Source organism: Cervus canadensis, chromosome 22, assembly GCF_019320065.1.
Source record: "Cervus canadensis isolate Bull #8, Minnesota chromosome 22, ASM1932006v1, whole genome shotgun sequence".
Taxonomy (NCBI): domain Eukaryota; kingdom Metazoa; phylum Chordata; class Mammalia; order Artiodactyla; family Cervidae; genus Cervus; species Cervus canadensis.
This window is the reverse complement of record NC_057407.1, coordinates 28213246-28233227: the sequence shown is the minus strand read 5'-3', so window position 1 is coordinate 28233227 and position 19982 is coordinate 28213246. Positions and strand designations below refer to the sequence as shown.

The 19982-nt window shown below is 39.7% G+C and overlaps 1 protein-coding gene across 4 annotated transcripts in view; it reads right to left on the bottom strand.

Annotated features, from left to right (window-relative positions):
• MITF (melanocyte inducing transcription factor) overlaps positions 1-19982 on the bottom strand; it is a 224935-nt gene that overhangs the window by 111742 nt on the left and 93211 nt on the right. The window contains exon 1 of one of the 4 annotated variants that reach the window (XM_043441852.1): positions 16838-17005. The exons of the other annotated variants lie outside the window; for them this stretch is intronic. The gene's annotated coding sequence lies outside the window, so the exon portion shown is untranslated. Of the gene's footprint in view, positions 1-16837; positions 17006-19982 lie in introns of those variants that run through there. 4 annotated transcript variants of the gene reach the window in all.

Sequence of the window (19982 nt, the reverse complement as noted above, 5' to 3'; positions counted from 1 at the left end):
ACACTGGTTTATTTTTAAAAGATAAGGATATAACATTGTAAAGCAATTATACGCCAATAATAAAATTTTTTAAATTTCAGAACAAAGGAAAAACATGCATATGGGCAAAATCATGAATAAAAGTTAGAAAAATCAAAAAATTCTTATTAAAATTCATTCATTCAACAAATCTTTACTGAGCACCTACTTGTCCCAAGCACTACTGAATAGGCTTGAGATACATTAGTGATACACCATGGTCCTTAGATTATGAAGTCAGAAATGTTTTGGAGTAATTCTGAATGCTCAAATCTTTTACTAATTTAAATAGGTAATTTGGAAATTGCATGAATTTACCATCTTAAAGCACCATCCACAATGACATTTCCATTAACAAAAACATTTGCTTTCTAATACTAGATCAAGGATCAGTGCATTTTCATTTCCTAGTGTGCCAGGCAGAAAATTTGAAAAATCTGAAAAAATCATGAGATCATATCTCTGCCTCTTTTTTAAAAAAAGAGAGAGGGGAAGAGAGAAGGTAGAGAATTCATCATATCATCACACTGATAACTGTACCTTTTATTTGCATCTCTTACGTCATGTTTATTTAAATGAAGAAACAGAGGGAAATGGAGTAAGATCAGTAACTTGCTCAGAATCAAGAGGTTGATGAACTGCAGATTCAGGGTCTGAAAACTCCAGAGCCCACATGCTTCTCACTATGCTTCTCTGCTCTAAGTTTCTGTGAGCCACTCAACAATCACAAAAGCAAACTAATTCTAAAATTAGAACCTTGCAACCTGGAGTTGCCTCTTTAGTTGCCTGTTCCCTACACCCTACACTGGTGTCTGAATTCCAAGTTCATTCTGTTTAGTTCCCTCTTCATTCTTTAGCCAGGAACAATTCCAGACCCAATGAAGGAACCCAATAACTAGTTGTCAATGGGTTAAATGAATAATGAATTGACCATGGTGCATTTTCTGATCACTTCCGACTATGATCTACCTTTAAAAAAAACACAAGCAGGAAATGAAGAAGGCTTCCCTGAATATTTACACCAAGCGTGAGTTAAAATAATAGCATTCACTAGAAACAGAAAAGAAACACACACTGCTTGTCCTCAATTAACTTAAACTAGTTGGGAAAGAAAGTGAGAAAATATGAATATCAGTACAATTTCTTCTTGTTAATAGGAGAAGTATAGAAGTGTTCAGAAAAGAAAGAATTATTGAAGAAGGGTTTTGAGGGGGAGACAAGCTTTGGACTTTGGGGGAGCATGACAAACTCCTCTGGAAAAGATGGCAAATTGTGAGCAAAGTTTCTCAACGTGTGGGATACAGGATGATCTCAAATGGAGACACAAAGACTCCACATTAAATGACCATGGAATTACCCAGAGAGAAAGGCCCTTTCAAATTTCTTTTCATCCCACGAAAAGTGTCTGTTTGACGCTAACATGTCTTCAATCTTGCAATACTTGCCCTTTTTAACAAAAACAGTTCAGATTTCAGACTCAGGCCCTTCTTGACAACACATCCAGTAAGGATCTAACTGTTTTCTTCCAATTTCATTATATTTATTTTACACATGCATCCATCTGTCATTGCCATTTATTACGGCATTTCCTTTCAATATGTATTTTTAATTTATTTAAGCCATCATATGGAATGTGGGGGCAAAGGTCATGAAGTTAGGATGAGTATGGCTCAAATTTGGGAACCCTGATTAAGAGAAATGAAGAATGTGCCAGAACCCTTCCGTGGAAACCAGATCAAACACAGCCCACAAATAGTGGCTACTCTATTGCAGTGAGAAGCAAACAGCTACAAAGAATTCCAGTCTGATAAAGAAAATCATGTAGGGCTCTGAAATCACAGTACATGGGCCTGGCCCTCATCGCTTCCTAACTGTGGAAAAAGAACATAACTGACAGATAGGATTCCATACAGGAAAACCAGGGGCCAGGCCAAGGAGGACTGAGAATATTACAATGGAAGTGGACAAGCCACAATTGTTGATAGTGCCTGTAAACAAGACCTCCATCCAGAAAAAGAAAAGGCAAGGCTATTAGAACAAAATGTCAGGCATGCTGGATGTTGATGCTTCGATATATTACGACCTCTCCTCTTCACACTGTGAAGGTCACTTTTGCCTGCATTATCTCCTGGGGCACAAATATAGCTTATAGTCCATCTTTGTTTTAGTTTAACTTTTTAATCTAATTTCATCATGAAGTACCAAAGGAGATCCCCAGAATGGAGTTGTTGGTTTTATTTTTTTTTCCCCCCTCTAGCTGTATAATACTTTCATACACTAGATGGAGCCAACTTTATAATGCTTTGGGATTCACACACATGTTTGTGCTGGACATGAAAAAATATTGACGCACGCATATGGAATCTAGAAAGATGGTATTGATGAGCATACTTGTGGGGCAGCAATGGAAATGCAGACATAGAGAATGGACTTGTGGACACAGTGGGGGAAGGAGACGGTGGGACGAATTGACTGTAGCATGGAAGCACATATATTATCATATGTAAAATAGATAGCGAGTGGGAATTTGCTGTGTGACAGAAGGCGCTCCCCCCAGTGTTCTGTGACAACCTAGAGGGGTGGGACGGGCAGGGAGGGGGCAAGGAGGTTCAGGAGGGAGGGGACACATGTACACCTGTGGCTGAGTCATGTCGATGTATGGCAGAAACCAACACAATATTGTGAAGTCACTATCCTCCAATTAAACAAAATTTAAAAAAAAGAAGGCATGGAAGAACCATGTACCACCTAAATATATTTAAAATTTTGAAGATCAAAGTTTTAAAGATCAAAAGGTCCCATGATTTTACCACTCTGCCTATCTCCTGTAACTCTTAAGCCCAAACTAATATCAAACTATTAACAAAGCTGTAAAACTATGTCCGCAATATGATCATCTTATAGTTCACCCGCACTTTTAATTTTGGTTTACTAACAAGTATTTATTATAGTTTTTTAAACTGATTTCCAAAAAAAAAAAATTTGTTTTTTTCTTTGCTTTGGGAGAAATGGAAGCAATTTATAAATGCAGTAAGCATGACTCATCAGACCCATAAAGTCAACCTCTAAGATAGCAGGGGTAAGAGCTGGGGGCGGCGAGTAGACAGATACTACTTCTAGGCTGTCACAGTCCCTGGGCACAGAGAAAGCACCCGTGGGCGGGAGGTCGAACGGCCAAGGCACTTGTAAGAGGAAATGGCTGATCTCCAGGACCAGGGAAGGTCCCCTGCCAACTGACTAGAATATTCCTCTATCGAACCTGGAGCCAGGATGGGGCCACAGGCAAGTAAGAGGAAGGTTACAGTGATGATCCTCACCCGTCAGTCATGGAAATAACTCAATGCCTTTGCACTGAATCCTAATCCTTTAAAATCGTGGCTCTCCAACGAGACCTTTTTGTCCCCAGGGGACATCTGACAATGTCTGGAGACACTTTCGGTAGTCACAAATGGGGGCCCAGGGACTTCCTTGGTGGTCCAGTGGTTAGGACATTGCCTTCCAAGTGCAGGGGGGCAGGGGTTCCATGCTTAGTTGGGAGTTAAGATCCCACATGTCTCCTGGCCAAAAAAACTAAAACATAAACAATACTGTAACAAATTCAATAAAGATTTTTTGAAAACTAGGGTGCCGGGTGCTATTAGCATCTAGCACGTAGAGACCAGGGATGCTATTAAACACCTTACAGGGTCCCACACAGCCCCCATGATGGAGACAATCCAGCCCTCAATGTTCAATAGTGCCGAGGCCGAGGAACTATTTTAAAGTAAGCAGCTCTGCCAGACGGGAGACAAAGGAGCTCCAACTCGTAAACGTTAAATAAATACACCAAAATTTCAGGGTGTTTACCAGACAGCTTTTAAAGCCAGTAGGGCAGAGTACACTGACACAGTGGACTTACACTTCAGACACTCCTTGGGCAGCCCGTCTGGGGTCAGAACGCCACCCAACCCCAGTCCCCCGAAAACCACCTACTGTTCTATTCCCAAAGTTTTGTCTTTTCCAGAGTGCCAAATAAATGGGACCATTTAAAACATAGACTTTTGAGTCTGACTTCTTCCCCTTAACAAGTATATTTGAGTTCAGTCCATGCTGGGGCAGGTACTGGTATCTATTTGCACGTTAATATTCCACTATATGGATGAACCATGGCTTACGTGTCCTTTAACTGGTGAAAGGACATTTGGGCCGTCTCCAGTTTTTGGTGATTGTGAATAAAGTTACCATACTTTTTAAGACTTTTTTTTTATAGAGTACTTGCAAATAACTCACTGAAGGTCATACAGTTACCAGAGATGTAAAGAAAAGGTATACATTCAAAAAAAAAAAGAAACTATGGGAAGATAGGAGTCAAGAATTTTTCCCCTCATGTCAATGCACCCAGCTCACAATACATTTTCTGTAAATAGATTTCACAAACTACTTTCTCTATATTTAGTGACCATTAATGGGCCAACTAAAGCACTTTTCTAAAGGCTGCTTTTTGCCACCATGACCCTATGGCCACACTACTATAAATAACACGTATGCCGTGATCTGTATACAGGTACTCATCGGTGCTATGCGTAGACTAATGACTATGCCCTGCTGGTCTCTGCCTTTCATCTGACCTACTGGACTTACCTGAGACGCACAGAGGGGACAGTAAGTGACAGGTCTGGCACTCGGGGGTTCCAGGAACATGCAAGGAAAAAGGCTACTGCAACAATTATGCAGAAGGGTGGCTACAGCTGCACTTTTTTCTGTTGATTTAAACACAAAGAAGCATATGTCCAAATCCTCGGGGGGCAGAGTGCCCACATCACAAATTTCCATTAGCTGGCACTTCATGAACCTAAGACACTACACAGCCAGGGTTGAGGCCAGGGTGAAAGGAAATGCCCAAGAGCAACATTTCAGGGAGGTCTCTGAGCTGAACCTGTCACCTTGACTAGAGAAAGCATGCTGGTTTTAAGCTCTGAAAACTCAGTGTCACGATAAATATTTTTGTAATATCACCATGACAGTAACTACAAAAATCAAGAGAAACTCATCCTCTAGCCCACTTCAAAAGTGCTTCAGTTATAATAGTAATAGCAGCTAATTATAGGTAGTATGCAAAGTACCCTTATGCTAAGCATTTTACACACCACACCTTGAGGTATTCCTCAATAACAACCCTCTAACAGCAACACGATTATAATGTCCCTTTTACCAATGAGAAGAGCAAGGTTTAGAGGGGACTGTATCACTGGCTAGACTGTTTGCAGAGGAAAAATTCAATCCAAGGCACAGTCTGACTCTAGGTCCTCTGTTCTTAACCTCCAGGCCATACCCCCCTGGTCCTACTTTTAGAGACATTCATTTATCCAGGTACTTGGGGGAAAAAAAAGTATCATTATAGCCATCCAAAGAAATAAATACAAATAAGATATGCTCCTCCCCTCTAGGTGCTCATTACTTGGAGGAGGACAGATAATCCTATAAATAGTATCTTAAACTTTTTGGTCAAATACTTCTCAGAGACTCATATGAAAACTATGGACTGTCTCAAGAAAAAACATTCACATAGGCACAGACACAAAACTGAACGCTGGGGGTCTAGGAATCCCTGGAATACTTAAGTAGCTGACTACTAGCTGCAAAGTGTTTTGATTAAGAGAGGAACAAAATATTATATGAGAACTCAGAGAAGAAAGCTCAGGATATGGAAGTCCAGAAGATAAAGAATTCACTAGGAAAGGAAGGATGGAAGGGGGACTTCAGTGAAGAGGTGCATACATCAGAAGGCTGGTGGCAGAAAAAAGACCTAAAAAGGAAAGAGGAAGAAAGCAAGGAAATAAGTAGCAGATTGCTAAAATATTCCAGGTAAGAGTTTCCTATTTCTAGGAAGGATGTGGTGAGAATGAGCTACCCGACCAGGCTCTGGGGTCAGAAAGAACTGGGTTCACATCTGAGAGAGAGGGAGAGAGGGAGGGAGAGACAGAGAGGGAGAGAGAGTGAGTGTGTGTGTGTGTGTGTGTGTGCGCGCGCGCGCAAGCGCGCGCACAATGGAATACTACTCAGCCATAAAAAAGAGATGAAATCTTGCCATTATCAACAACATGGATGGATCTTGAGGATATTATGCTAAATAAAATAAGACAAATGGAAAAAGACAAATACCATAAGATTTCACTCACGTGTGAAATTTTTTCTAACATGAACAAACCAAATCAAACAAAGGTATACATACAGAGAACAGAGTAGTGTTTATGAGAGAAAAATGGGGTACAGGGGGAGGCACAATGGGTAAAGGGGCCAACAGTATAGTGACAGATGGAAACTAAACATTTGGTGGTGAGCACACTGCAGTGTATACAGAAGCTGAAATACAACACTGTATATATGAAAGTTATGGTATAGACTAGTAAAAATATACAAATACAGGTGGACCTCAGCAATACTATGGGTTCAGTTTCAAACAACCGCAATTAGGCAAATATCACAATAAAGCAAGCTACCTGAATTTTCTGGTTTCCCAGTGCATACCAAAGTTATGTTTACACTATGCTAGTCTATTAAGTGTGCAATAGTATTATATCTAAAAATATATATACAAACCTCAATTTAAAATTTTTTTTTTGTTAAACAATGCTAGCCACCACCTGAACCTTCAGTGAGTCATAATCTTTTGGCAATAGTAACATCAAAGATCACCATAATGAGCATAAAAATAGTGAAAAGGTTCAAATATTGCAAGAAATATCAAGTGTGACATAGACACAAAGTGAGAAAATGCTACTGGGAAAATAGTGCTGATAGACTTCTGTGATGAAGGGTTGCTGCAAGCCTTCAGTTTATTAAAAAAAAATACATATATATATATATATATGTATCTGCAAAGTGCAATAAATAGAAGTACAAGAAAACAAAGTCTGCCTATCAAGTCCCCTGCAATGAGAAAGAAAGAAAGAGGGAGGGAGGGGGAAAGGGAGGGAAGGAGAGAGGGAAGGAGGAAGAGGAGAGAGAGGAAGGAAGGAAAGAACTGAGTCAAAATCAAGGTCTGCCCTCTCTCATTAGCTGTACAGCCAGGGGATAATCGAACCCCTCCAAGCCTCAGTTTTTTTGTCTGTAAAATGGAGACAAGAAGCGCCCCAGCCTCACAGGTGTTGTAAGACAATCCAGGGAACAATGCGCCTTGTGTACTTGACACAATGAACATGGGTGAGCATTCAATACAGTGTAGCCTTTATTATTACCAGCATCATCACTGCCATTTTCACCCTGGCCTGATGCAAACATAGACTCCCACAGAGAACTCCTCCAAAAAAGTGTCAGAAATGAACTCCCTGATTCATGTTTGGGACAATCTGCTACATTCTTAAGACACATGAAGCACTGCAGAAGAATTTCTACCCAAATAAAGCCCCAGTGCAAAAAGTCACTGGTAAAACACTGTCCGTATAAACTCCTTATACACTTATACTCAATTACTCATTCTCATTAATCACATAAATATGTGAGAAGCACACTACAGAGTAGGGGGAAAACAAATTATGACAACTGTTGGGATAAATGGGGGGAGGGGGTTGTTTTGGTTTTTAATATCACCAGTGTTAGCTTTTTTCTTAGGTGAGAACAGAGATTATTACAGCTACACACAGACATTACATACTATTGTCAATACTATCATGTCCATAACAAGAATATGAAGACATAAATTCTTGCAAAGCCTTTCTGCACAGTTCACCGGTATCACCATTCCTGGCATGGCATTACTGTATAGAAAAGGAAAATGGTACAAAAAATTATACCCTACTCTTCCTAATCAATGTGTTTTCAGTAATATTTTATTTTAGATTCTTCACACATAGAGGAGCTAACGTAAAAGCAATACACTGGAACCCATCCATGAATGCTCGAGGAACTGTGTGGAGAGTATTTTGTTTTGATTCCTCAGCCATGGTAATAGACAGAACATTTATTAAACCCTTGCACTTAAAAATGTTCCACAGCCAGCCAATATTTGCCAGAATGATATTGCCATACAGTCAGCACTGGAAAAATAAAGTCATGAGAAAACACAACCATTCTCCTCTTCCCCAGAAAGCTGGCCAGGATATCTGCTTCCCCTTGCCATCAAGGCTGACACCTGCTACAAAAATCACAACGTTCCCCTCACTTGAAAGCACACGTGCACAGGAAATCAAAACAGAGGGGTTTCAGTGGTCCTTCCCAAACTCAACAGATGGTTAGAAACTCACCAAGCTTCCTTCCACCTTTAAATTTGTTCTCCTTCAAAAGCACAGTAATAAATCATCTCACACCATTGAAAATGGAAATAAGCAGTAGAAAACCTAACTGTCCTAGAATAATACTAAAGTAGAAGAGTTTGCTCAAGAATTGGGGACAGAAGGGAGGAATCGAGGCTGACAAGAGGACAGTGTTGCTAGCACATCATTAAATATGAATGTGATAGCGAGAGCTGATAGGCTATGAAGCAAGAGGAATGTAACCGTCACACTTAGAAATTGCCCACATCTTAGTGGAATAAAACAAGGATTCATGTTAGGAAGGGGTTTCTACATGGCTTTCAGAAAACCTGATCAATCTTCCAGAAACTGCATGAACGCAGTCTCTGAGGCATACACAAACTAGACAAGTGCATGTTACAAAGCAGACCCTTCTCTCCATCTGAAACCTGTCAGATATGAAGCTTCTAATAGCATTAAAAGTCATCAGTTACTGATGCCAATATAGTGGAACTGAATTCTTTTCTACCTTTGTTTCTGTATCTGCTAGCTATTCTTCCCTATAAGCGACACAGTCCGTGAGGAAGTACACAAGCCCTGGACTCACACTACTTGTATCTGCCACTAGCTCTAAGCCTCCATTTCCCAACTGCAAATGAAGAATGTAAGTAAATGAGCTGAAGCAAGTAAGACATTAATGCTCAGTCTGATCCTGACACTGCTGTGGGTCTTTCTCAGGAAGAAAGCAGGCAGAATGCAGTGTGACTCCAACATTGCTTTATCAAAGAAGTGAAAATGTATGCCGGCTTTGATTTTATTCACTCTTTAACAAATGTTCATTAAGGTCCTACTATAAGCCCACAGGGACTCTGCTAGGAGTCAGAACATACCAATGAATAGTAACAGATGCAACAAACAAAGACACAGTTCAGGCCCCTTTCCTCCGTCATATATATTCCTCCGTGGTACTCTGTAGATGCAGCTTGCTGAGCATAAAAAGTGTGGAGTCACCATTAAAGAGAAACTCTCAGCACATATGCTTCAGAGCTGCTCATGTTCATTGTCATTAATATGTAAGCCTGCGACATACACTTAGCTAAGACTATGCTTTTGAGATCCTTCAAATCCTTCTATAATGACTATGTGTCCATCTGTTAACTGCATATATATTTACTCAACAGTTACCAAGAGTCAAAGACCAGACCTGACCTTGGGGAGAGACTAATGAGGAAGCCACGGTCCTTCTTAAATGTGGAAACTTGCATTTTAATGTGATTTTTTCTATTGAAGTGTAGCTGATGTACAATACTGGTATTAGTTTCAGGTGTACGGCATAGCAATTCATTGTGTGTGTGTGTAAGGATGAGATTCCATTTCTGCGTATATTTCCTGTGCTATGCAGTAAATCCTTGTTGCTTATTTATTTTACATACAGTAGTCTGTGTCTGTGAACCTCATATAGAGTCTTGCATTTTAGAGATGAGTGCACAGATGTGGTCCAGAGGGTAAATGCAACTGACCCTAATTCATACCATTAGGAAGCGCAGCACTGAAGCAAAAACCATGCCTAACACCAAACGCAGGTGTGCTCCTCCTCAGGGACCTTACTCTCACTGCTATCCCCAGGGTCTACAAGGTCTTTCCCAGACAGCCATATGGCTCACTCCTCAGCGAGTGAACTCACCTCTTGATTCAAAAGGGAGCTCAGAATCCAGCTCTAGCCTATGAGCCCCAAATGAAACAGGAACTCTTCCTGGCTTTCTTCTTCACAGCACTTACCACCACCCCTAACAGGACATAAACTCCAGTAGGTATGTATCTGCGCCCCTTTCATTCACTGCTCTATGCCTAGCATAGGAACATCACCTGGCACACAGTAGGTGCTCAATAAATGCGTTGGGTGCACAAACACAGCGATCTTTTGAACTACACTTTTAGGCACACCCATACCATTCCTGCTGAGGAAGTCGGCAATTCTGAGACTGGGGAGAAGACAGACAGTGGTCAAAAGTCAATTCACGAAACATGAATGCCACGGAAAGAGCTGAGTGGCTTGGGAAGGTGACTACCGCAGCAGGAAAACAGGCCACAGTGTGGTTTATGCTAACAGCTGACGAGTTAGGGCGTGGACAAGGCCTTAAGCAACAACAGTCACATACAGAGAAATGGAGGGACACGGGGCACATGGCATTCATCATCAGAGTCACCCAGACAAGAGGGAGTGGGACGGTGTGGTGAACTAGACATAAATCCATGCAGGCTGAATGTTGGCCCATATGTTTGGGTCTCCAGATTTTTCAAAGGAATATGTAAACACTAAAGAGAGTACAAAAATTAATTTTGATCGGTCCACAATTGTTTTCAACACTATGCAAGCTACACTAACATCTAACAGCCAGATTGAGAACAGGACGTCCCCAGACTAGCAAAGACTACTGACTTCTCTGACCCTGTCCCCGGAAGTCACAGCAGTGCCCCATGCAGGGCGCTGAATGGCACCTTCTCAGGGTCTTTGCACTTGGCAGATAAACTCTAAGAAGGTCCATGGTGGCCTAATCTTCCCTCTCAGAACTGCATGAACAAATATTCCGACTTACCTAACTTTTCAGTTCTTTTTTAAAAAAATTTTATACTGAAGTTAAGATGATTAACAGTGCTGTGTTAGTTTCAGGTGTACGGGAACGTGATTCAGTTTTACATGACCTGTATCTATTCTTCTCCAAAATGTTTTCCCATTTAGGTGATTATAGAATATTGAGTAGAGTTCTCTGTGCTACCAGTAGGTCCTTGTTGCTTATCTCTTTTAAACATAGCAGTGTGTACACGTCAATCCCGAACTCCCAATCTATCCCCCCAACACTTCTCCCTGGTAACCATAAGTTTGTTCTCTGGGCCTATGAACCTGCTTCTATTTTGGAATTTTGGGAATCTTAAAAAATGATACAAATGAACTTATTTACAAAACACAAAATTTTCAGTTCTTAATGCACGATGATGGGAAGCCAATGCATCTTAGGTACAAAACAATGCTTTCTCAGAGTCACCGTGCACAGTTACCAAAGCGAAACAAAACCCTATCAAGGAACTGCAGAGCTCTGAATGGTACTAGAATCAAGGAAATTCTAAAATAGGTCAGAAAAGAGCTGAAATTGTTTTAAATTCTTACCAGGCAAAAAATAAAAATAAGATGATCGGAGGGGAAAAGGCTACTTTTCTTTATTTATACCTTGTTTTTTTCCCCCTCAAAAACTCAAGGCACCTTACATAAAAGCACACAACCCCCCAAGATGAAACAACAGAAAACTAATGTGCGTGGGTGAAGAAAACAAGATGAAAGAAAATTCAAAAAAAAAAAAAATTAAATGACCCTAGGAATAACATTAGTTCACAAAAAGCAAATAGGAGCCTGCATATTTTCTAAAGGTAAGTCACAAACTGTTTTCTAAGCCACTAGGCACTGAGTCCAAGGTCTACACAGGCCGGGCAGTTAAAGTAAGGAGGTAAAACAAAGGTAAGAGTGCTTGCTCTGTTGTAAGGGAAATGGCATTACTTTATTGGATCCCATGGTTGCCATGGAGACACGTGATCCCAGCACTGCTAGATCTGATTTTTCAGTAAATGCTGGAAATCCAAACACACTTGCGAGAAATCTCATTTTCCAGCATTGGCAAACTAGTTTTTCTTTTGATTTGAAAAAAAAAAAAAAAGTATGGGTTAAAGAAAACATGCCTGTGGCCATAAAGAGGAAGAAGACATGATCAGTTACATGACTAACTGTATCCAAAGGACAAAAACCCTAAGTTGAAGAAGTACAGTCATTTGTGGTATAAAAACCAGAGAGACACTTCTTCCAAGAATCTTCATAAAGAAGACACTGGAATATCCATCCACAAAAGAAGCACCCCATACAACCAGGATTCATGGGTTGTATCTCATGATGACCTTCCAGGGGGGTTAAGAGTTTAATACTGTCATGTAATAAAACTAACTGCTGAGGTTGAGGGGGAAATCAGGGCAGGACAGATTCTCAGGTTTAGAGATTCTGCTAGTCTAGATTATTTCAGGTATAGGTATTACAGTAGATTGCCCTTACCTACTTTTTAACCAATGAATCCTACTGACAAATATACAACTCTCTTGCTTTTCTTTAACGTTATTTGACAAATCAAAGTAAAAGCTACCTTGCGAAATGGCTTTTTTAACGACACTGCCCTCCTTCCTCATTGTTTCAGAGGATTCATAGTAACAGATGAACCTCTATCCTTCAGACAGTAATCCATAAATATTGGTTTTTCACAAAAGCAATCTGAGAAGCATTGAGTAGCATCATGTACAAAGTTAGATTTCCTGATGAGGACCTGGAATGAGGTGCCTATTAAGTTCAAGGTCATTTGCTTTACCAGACAGTCTATCTAGTAGTAGGACTGAACTTTGTGAATGTTGAAGAACCTGCCAGTCACGAGCCAAGGAAAGGTACAAAGGGAGAACCAAATGTTCCCACAAAAAAAATAATTAAAAAAAAAAAAAATTGTCCTGTATCTCTTCCAGGTCACGAACAAAAGGACACACAATCTCTAGGCCACACAGTGATGGTCCCTGGAATCGCTGGGGTGCTAAAAGGGCAGTTGGGTTCCAAAGTAGGCTCTTGACATGCCTAGAACTAGTGCAACTTGATTTTATCTATTTCATATAGAGCTAGTTCTGTTCCGAAGCTCATTTTGAAAATGCAAATCTGCTCAAACATGACCGATACATTCAAGGGCAATTTGAGCGTAACCCACATGAACTTGGTTTGGTCACCAAGGAACAGTAACTGAACACAGAAAGCCACACCCCACTGAATCAAGCAGTGCAGAAAGACACAAGATGTACATACTGCAAACATCTGCCTGCTACTTCAGTTTACCATGTGTATTACAGACCACAACCACCCAGTACTTTGCTACAACTTCCCACCCCATTTCAGACAAGCCTACTTACACCACTTCCCCAGAGTATACAAGCTGCAACCTTTCCCGCAACTCCCTTCACAAAAAAATACTAGGTCTTTTCAAGGCAAAGCTTGAAAAGTTGTGTTGTATTTGCATACTGCTTAACCATTTAGCAAGTGTAAAACTCTTTTTTTTCTATGGTTCCTATCTTTCCTTTATGTTCTTCATGAAGTTTTTGAGTGTTGTGCACCTATAGACTACAGGGGCCCCCATAGACTCTGTACTATCTATTGTATGATTTCCCATTATCTAGTGGTTTTTGTTTGTTTAAGTCTTTTTTAGAAATGTGTATGTTTTGTTAAAGCAGACGATACTGGGATACTAAATGTTATTCGAGAAAAAAAAAATGATTTCACTAGAATATAAGTTTTCCTCGAAGCTGTCATGTTGCCCAACTCCAGGGAACACCACTGACATCTGATGTGTATCATTTCCATTATAAATTAACTCAGCATTTAACAAATTATTATGTAAGGCCTAATATGTGCCATGAAAGCACTACATTTCAAAGGATGCATGTGGTCACTTTGGAAAAATACATGAAAGCAAAAAACTGTAAAAAATAAAAATCATCATCAAAATATGTAAGCATTTTGATATTCTTCCTTTCAGTCTTTTCTCTTTGCACATATAAACACCACTATCCTTGCCACATGCACTATTTTGCCTGGCCTGTTTATCTTAACTAGGCTTTAAAACTGGCCTGCCACTTCTTAACTAAATATGCTTACATTTCTTTAAAAAAAAAAAAAAGTGTTACCAAATTGACTCAATCATTTAACATTAACCGAGTATGCACTATCTGCTGAGCAACGTGTTACATGCAAATTAGAATATTCAATAGACTGGGCTTAGCCACCCAAAGACTTTCTTAAAGTTTCCAAATCTGGCACAGTTGCAACATTTCTTGCCCTTAAGATTAATTACTATTTTTGTTCTAGTTCTAAGATTGGTTAAAAATATAAATTATATAAATAGCACATTTGGAAAAGAAAATGGACTTGTATTATCAGCCGCTTGCAAATTATAGCTTCAAGAATTGCATTCTGCCCTTGTATCTGTCACCTTTTCAAATATTGTACCACCAGAATTAATGATACAAAACAAAGCTGTATTTGAATATTTCTAAGTAGTAAATACACACATTAAAACGTCATGAAGACTGCCTACTAATTTTCCCTCTTTGTTTCTTCCAGGAAGGTTATTTTAAGATTTTGCGCATGTGTGATGATGGATTTAAGAGTTGAGTAAATTATGAGGAAGATAAAGATAGATACAGATACACCTAAATATGTGTGTGTGTATCAAAGACTGGGCTCAAATGTGTGTGTGTGTGTGTGTGTGTGTGTGTGTGTGTGTATATTTTCTTGAGTTTTCTTTCCCACAAACTGTGAAATATATATGTCATTCTATATATTTAAGTTAAACTCGCTAACAAGCAACTAGGTGTAGAAAGCTGTTTGGGGTTGCATCTTATCTTGTCAGTTGATGAGATGCTGAGAAAGACTAAGAAATGAGGGCAACAAGGACAAAAATCAAGAGAGGTGAGATAATCCAGACACATAATGTGCTCTGAAATCACTAACTGATTTTACTCCTCTCTATAAAACATTTTAAATATATATTTTTAAATTAACTACTTAGTTAAACCACTATTCAGGTTCCACACCAGGGGAGGGAGGGAACATTGGCAAAGGTCACAGGGTTACATCTTCATAGGCCATTCAGGTGCCAGCCTTCACCACACTTTATGCTTCTCGGTCTCTCTCACTGAGAAAAGACCAATGTCTTATTATGATAGCCATTTCCAGGTGGTAGTGAGCTAAGGCTCTAGTTAAGATTCCTATTCCTTTTAAAGTACCTGTGTGTGTGTGTGTGACATGATGGATTAAATATTGCAGCTTGCCCCCAGGCTTTTCTCAAACGTCATACCAATTCACCTTGAGTACTCATAGAAGCAGTCCTGGAAAGTTTGCAAAGGGACAAACGTGAATCCATAACTTTTCCACCAAAGCACGTTTCAGCTGAAGAGCCACATCCTTGGAAGCCCTGGAAGGAAGGCCTAGGAGAATGGTCTGAGTTCACCGTCAGCAAGGGAGAGGTCTCCGGGCAGCCTCACATTTTATCTCACATTCTATTCTCTAATATCCCCTTGCTTTTATCAGCAGGAAACAGTTCTTACATTACTGACTAGTTGAATTACTGAGGCTTTTGTGCCTGTATCCCAAATATTCAAGAACTACAGATGCTGTGAACAAGATGGGCCATATTAACCTCCAACCCCATGCAGACCTGGGCACTAGGTTTCAGACTTCCACTAAGAACATAAATGCTTTGATTTTTTTTAAAGCTCTAATGTGCATGTTTAAAAAAAAAAAATCAACTCCAACCCCCTTACTCCTTTTTATCTATCAGTGTTTCTGGAGGAAGGATTATATTTAGAGCAGATCAATTTTCCCCATCATGGGTACTAAACATTAACGGACAGAAATCTTGAGGCACATCCCCTTCTAAGCCCAAAGAGATGTCTCTGCCACTCGGAAAAGCTCTCAGCCCCCAAAATGCCCCAGCGCTCACATCACAGTGACCTCCTCCAGCCTGGAGAGGAAGGGACATGGCAATATAGCCACAAGCATGCCGGGCAGAGACGCAACTGGGCTCCTCCAGCCCCTCCAGCCCAGACTCGTCGGTACCCTCTTCCATATAGAGAGCTACTCAGACCCCATCATTCACCAGAGTGTCCTACAAAGATACAAAAAAAGATAAAGTCCTTAACTGTGCTAGATACCGGAAGGAAAAAAAAAAAAAGAAAGCAGCCACAAAATGAAAACTGCCTTTTTAAAGTAGCTATGGTTAAACATAAAAAAAAAGGAAAAATCACATGCTTTTGCTCCCCATACTATAGCTAATGAAAAGGGGCATTTAACATCCAGTGGAAAAAGCAACGTTTTATAATTTCACCAGCAACTACTACAAAGCTCATTTGTAAGAGCTTGGTGAATCCTTACTTCTTCTAACCTCGAGAACCAAAGCTTCTCTGAGGTCAGAATCCAGGGACTTATTCTAATGTTGAACGTTCTCCTGAGTCCCTTTAAAAGAGAAAAAAAAAGGGAAAAATTAACTTCACATTGACTGATGCATGACATTGTTTTAATCCAAAAAAAATGTGCAAGTCGAAACCATTATAACATGTCATAAAGCATCAGTAATAGCCACTCAGCAAGAACTAAACCATTTTTAAGGTCATAAACAGGCACATACAGCATGCTACACTAATTTATTAGAAACATCCTCTTGAAAAGAAAGGGTCACTGAGGGCTCTGGTTCAATCACACTGCTCTCCACACGCCAGCCGCAGAACTTACATATGACCTTTGCAATTCCCCTTGCAAATCCTCTCAGCACTCAAGACATTTCACTTTAAAAACTAGGGGGAGGTGAGGTAAAGCCATAAAAATCAGTAGCAGGAACACCAGAATATGCTGGAATAAGATAAATGTCTTTCTCACAGAAAGAAACGCAGGCACTGTTAACAAACGCAATCCAGCGCAAAAGGCAACGAGTCAGCTCTCCTTGACCACGTATATTTTAAACTCAGAAAAGCAAAATCAGACTTACCCTGGGAAGCCATCCTATAGGCTGACTCAGTAAAGTAGCCTGTCGACAAGCCAAAAACAGCTACAAACCAGGGCTCCAAAAACTCACTGGGTCTAATCCTCTCATCCACCTCCTGACCCCTGCCAGTACGTATGCATCTGGCTTTTGTTGAAGCCACTTCTGCAAACGTACAGAGGATGAGTAATCGTTCAGACTTCGTAAAACATGCCAAACCCATCACTAATAACAGCAGTACTCATCACATTTTTGAGTGCCTTGATTTTATTTTTTTAAGCAAAATTAGTGTTTTTGCTGATGTAAATTCTCTGTCACTAGACCATGCACACATTATCCAAAAGGCAATAGGCTGCATGGTGTGTGCATAACGTTTTCTGGGTCCCTGTCAGCAGGGAGAAATGCTGAACTAATCTGTAAAGGCATAGCCTGTTTGATAAACTGTCTTTTAACATGAATTAATACCACTACTTTCCTAAATGAAACCTCTACCCAATTATACTCTTTCACTGAAAAAGGCAATCACTTTATTGTAATAATTAGAAATACTAAAGAAGAAGATACTCAAGCATAAATTCATCTTTCACTGGCATCCCCATCCAATCCCTTCTCTCTTAGAGATAATCACTATTAGCAATATTCAATGTATCGTTTCAGAAATTTCTATACACACAGTACACATCTGTATACACACACACACACACATTCTTCAGAATAACTCCTGGGGACTAATGAGTCTTGGATGTCAGAATTTTCTAGATTTTGTAACATATTAAAGTATATACAGAGTGTGATATCCCTAGAGAGACCAGGGCAACAGCTCATAATCAAATGTACTAATATTTCTGCCAGAAAACATGAATATTCAATTAAGTGAGATAATAAAGACTATAAATAGCCTCATGTCATTTCAGGTCAGGTAATTCTTCTAAATGAGATTTTAAAAAATCATTCAATACTCAGAAACTTTTGAATTTTGGAACTGTGGATAAAGGATTTCAGCACTATAGGTTTTCTTCCAGTTACTTACCAAGTTTTGAAAACTCTTTTTTATAAAAAAAAAAAAAAAGGCTCATGATAAGAAATGTTTAAGATGTATCTGAATAAAATTAAAGTCACATGTAAAAATCCCACCACACAGAGAACTGAGCTTTAACTCACTCATATACTGAGTGCCTCCTAGGAGTACAGACTCAATACTCTTAGCAACTGAACAACAACAATAACACACTAAAAAATTAAGGCAAACACAAACCCTGTTTTCTTTTTAAAAGTTTTTGCTGGAGTATAGTTGGTTTACCATGTTGTGTTACTTTCAGGCATGTAGCAAAGTAAATCAGTTATACATATATTCACTCTTTTTCACATTCTTTTCCCATATAGGCCATTACAGATTATTAAGTAGAGTTCCCTGTGCCACACAGTAGGTTGTTAGTTATCTGTTTTTATATATATAGTGTGTATATGTCAGTTCCCATCTCCCAATTTATCCCCCAATCCTCACCTCTTGGTAACCATAGGTCTGTTCCCTATATTCGTTCTCCTACTTCTGTTTTGTAAGTAAGTTCCATTTGTACCTGGGTTTTCTTTTAAGATTCTACATATAAGCGATATCATGTAATATTTGTCTTTCTCTGTCTGACTTACTTCACTCAGTATGATAATCTCTAGGTCCTTCCATGCTGCTGTAAATGGCATTATTTTGTTCTTTTATTGCTGAGTAATATTCCATTGTATACATGGACCACATCTTCTTTATCCAATCCTTTGTTGATGGACATTTAGCTTGCTTCCATGTCCTGGTTATTGTAAACAGTGCTGCAGCGAACACTGGGGTGCATGTATCTTTTTAAATTATGGTTTTCTCTAGGTATATGCCTAGGAATAGGATTTCTGGCTCATGTGGTAGCTCTATTTTTTGCTTTTTAAGGCACCTCCTTACTGTTCTCCATAGTGGCTACTATCAATTTACAATCCTGCCAACAGTGTAGAAGGGTTCCCTTTTATTATTTTTTTTTAAATAATAATATATACCTTGAAAAAACTTTCCTAAAAAAGATAGGAACTCTTTCATTTGCTCATTCAGTGACTCAAACATTTATCTGAGCTTCTATTATATGTCACAAACTGTGCTAAATACCAAGCACTTTGGCAGCCAAATGTAGCATATAAAACTACCAGACATCAGATTAAATCTGAGTTTCAAATAAACTAGACATATTTCAGTATAGCATGTCCCACATTTGTGACATACATTTTTACAGATACAGTTTTTAAGTATTTGAGATATACTCATGCTTTTTAAATGTTCCATATTTGGACAGATTTATATTAAAGTATTACTCATTTTGACCTGAAACTCAAATTTCACTGGATATATTTCATGTGCATGAAAGAGGCAGAGTCCTTGCCATCATGAACCCTCAGTTCAGTTAGGAGTGGAGGAAGGCAGGTGGACAGGTAATAAATAGGCAATCAACTACACACAGAGTGTAAATAGAAAAAAAGGGCTATGGAGGTGATAAGCTGAGCAATTAAGATGGAAATGGCTTCCCTGGTGGCTCAGTGGTAAAGATTCTGCCTGCTAAGGCAAGGGATGCGGGTTTGATCTCCAGGTCGGGAAGATTTCCTGGAGAAGGAAATGGCCACCCAGGCCAGTACTGCTGCCTAAGGAATCCCACGGACAGAGGATCCTGGCGGGCTACAGTCTATGGGGTCGTAAAAGACTCAGACATGACTTAGCAACTAAAGATCAACAACAAGGTGGAAATAAAGAAGAACCTGTATTTAAATATAGAGTTATTAAGGAAAGGCTTGTCTAGGAAGCAAACTCTGAGGAAAGAGCGTGCTGAAGGAAATAACCTCATCGTAGAGTTTGCATAAGACCATGCCCAGCAGATGCTCAATAAATGCTCCTTTATTCCTTGGCAGTGTCAGAACTTCATCTCTGGACTCATCCTTGTCTGGCCCTATGCCATGAGATTGAGATAGTTAGAAAAGGTAAATACTGACGGGGCTTCCCTGGTGGCTCAGACGCCACCAGGATCTGGCACAATGCGGGAGACCTGAGTCCAATCCCTGGGTCAGGAAGATTCCGTGGAGAAGGAAATGGCAACCCACGCCAGTATTCTTGCTTAAAGAAACCCCGTGG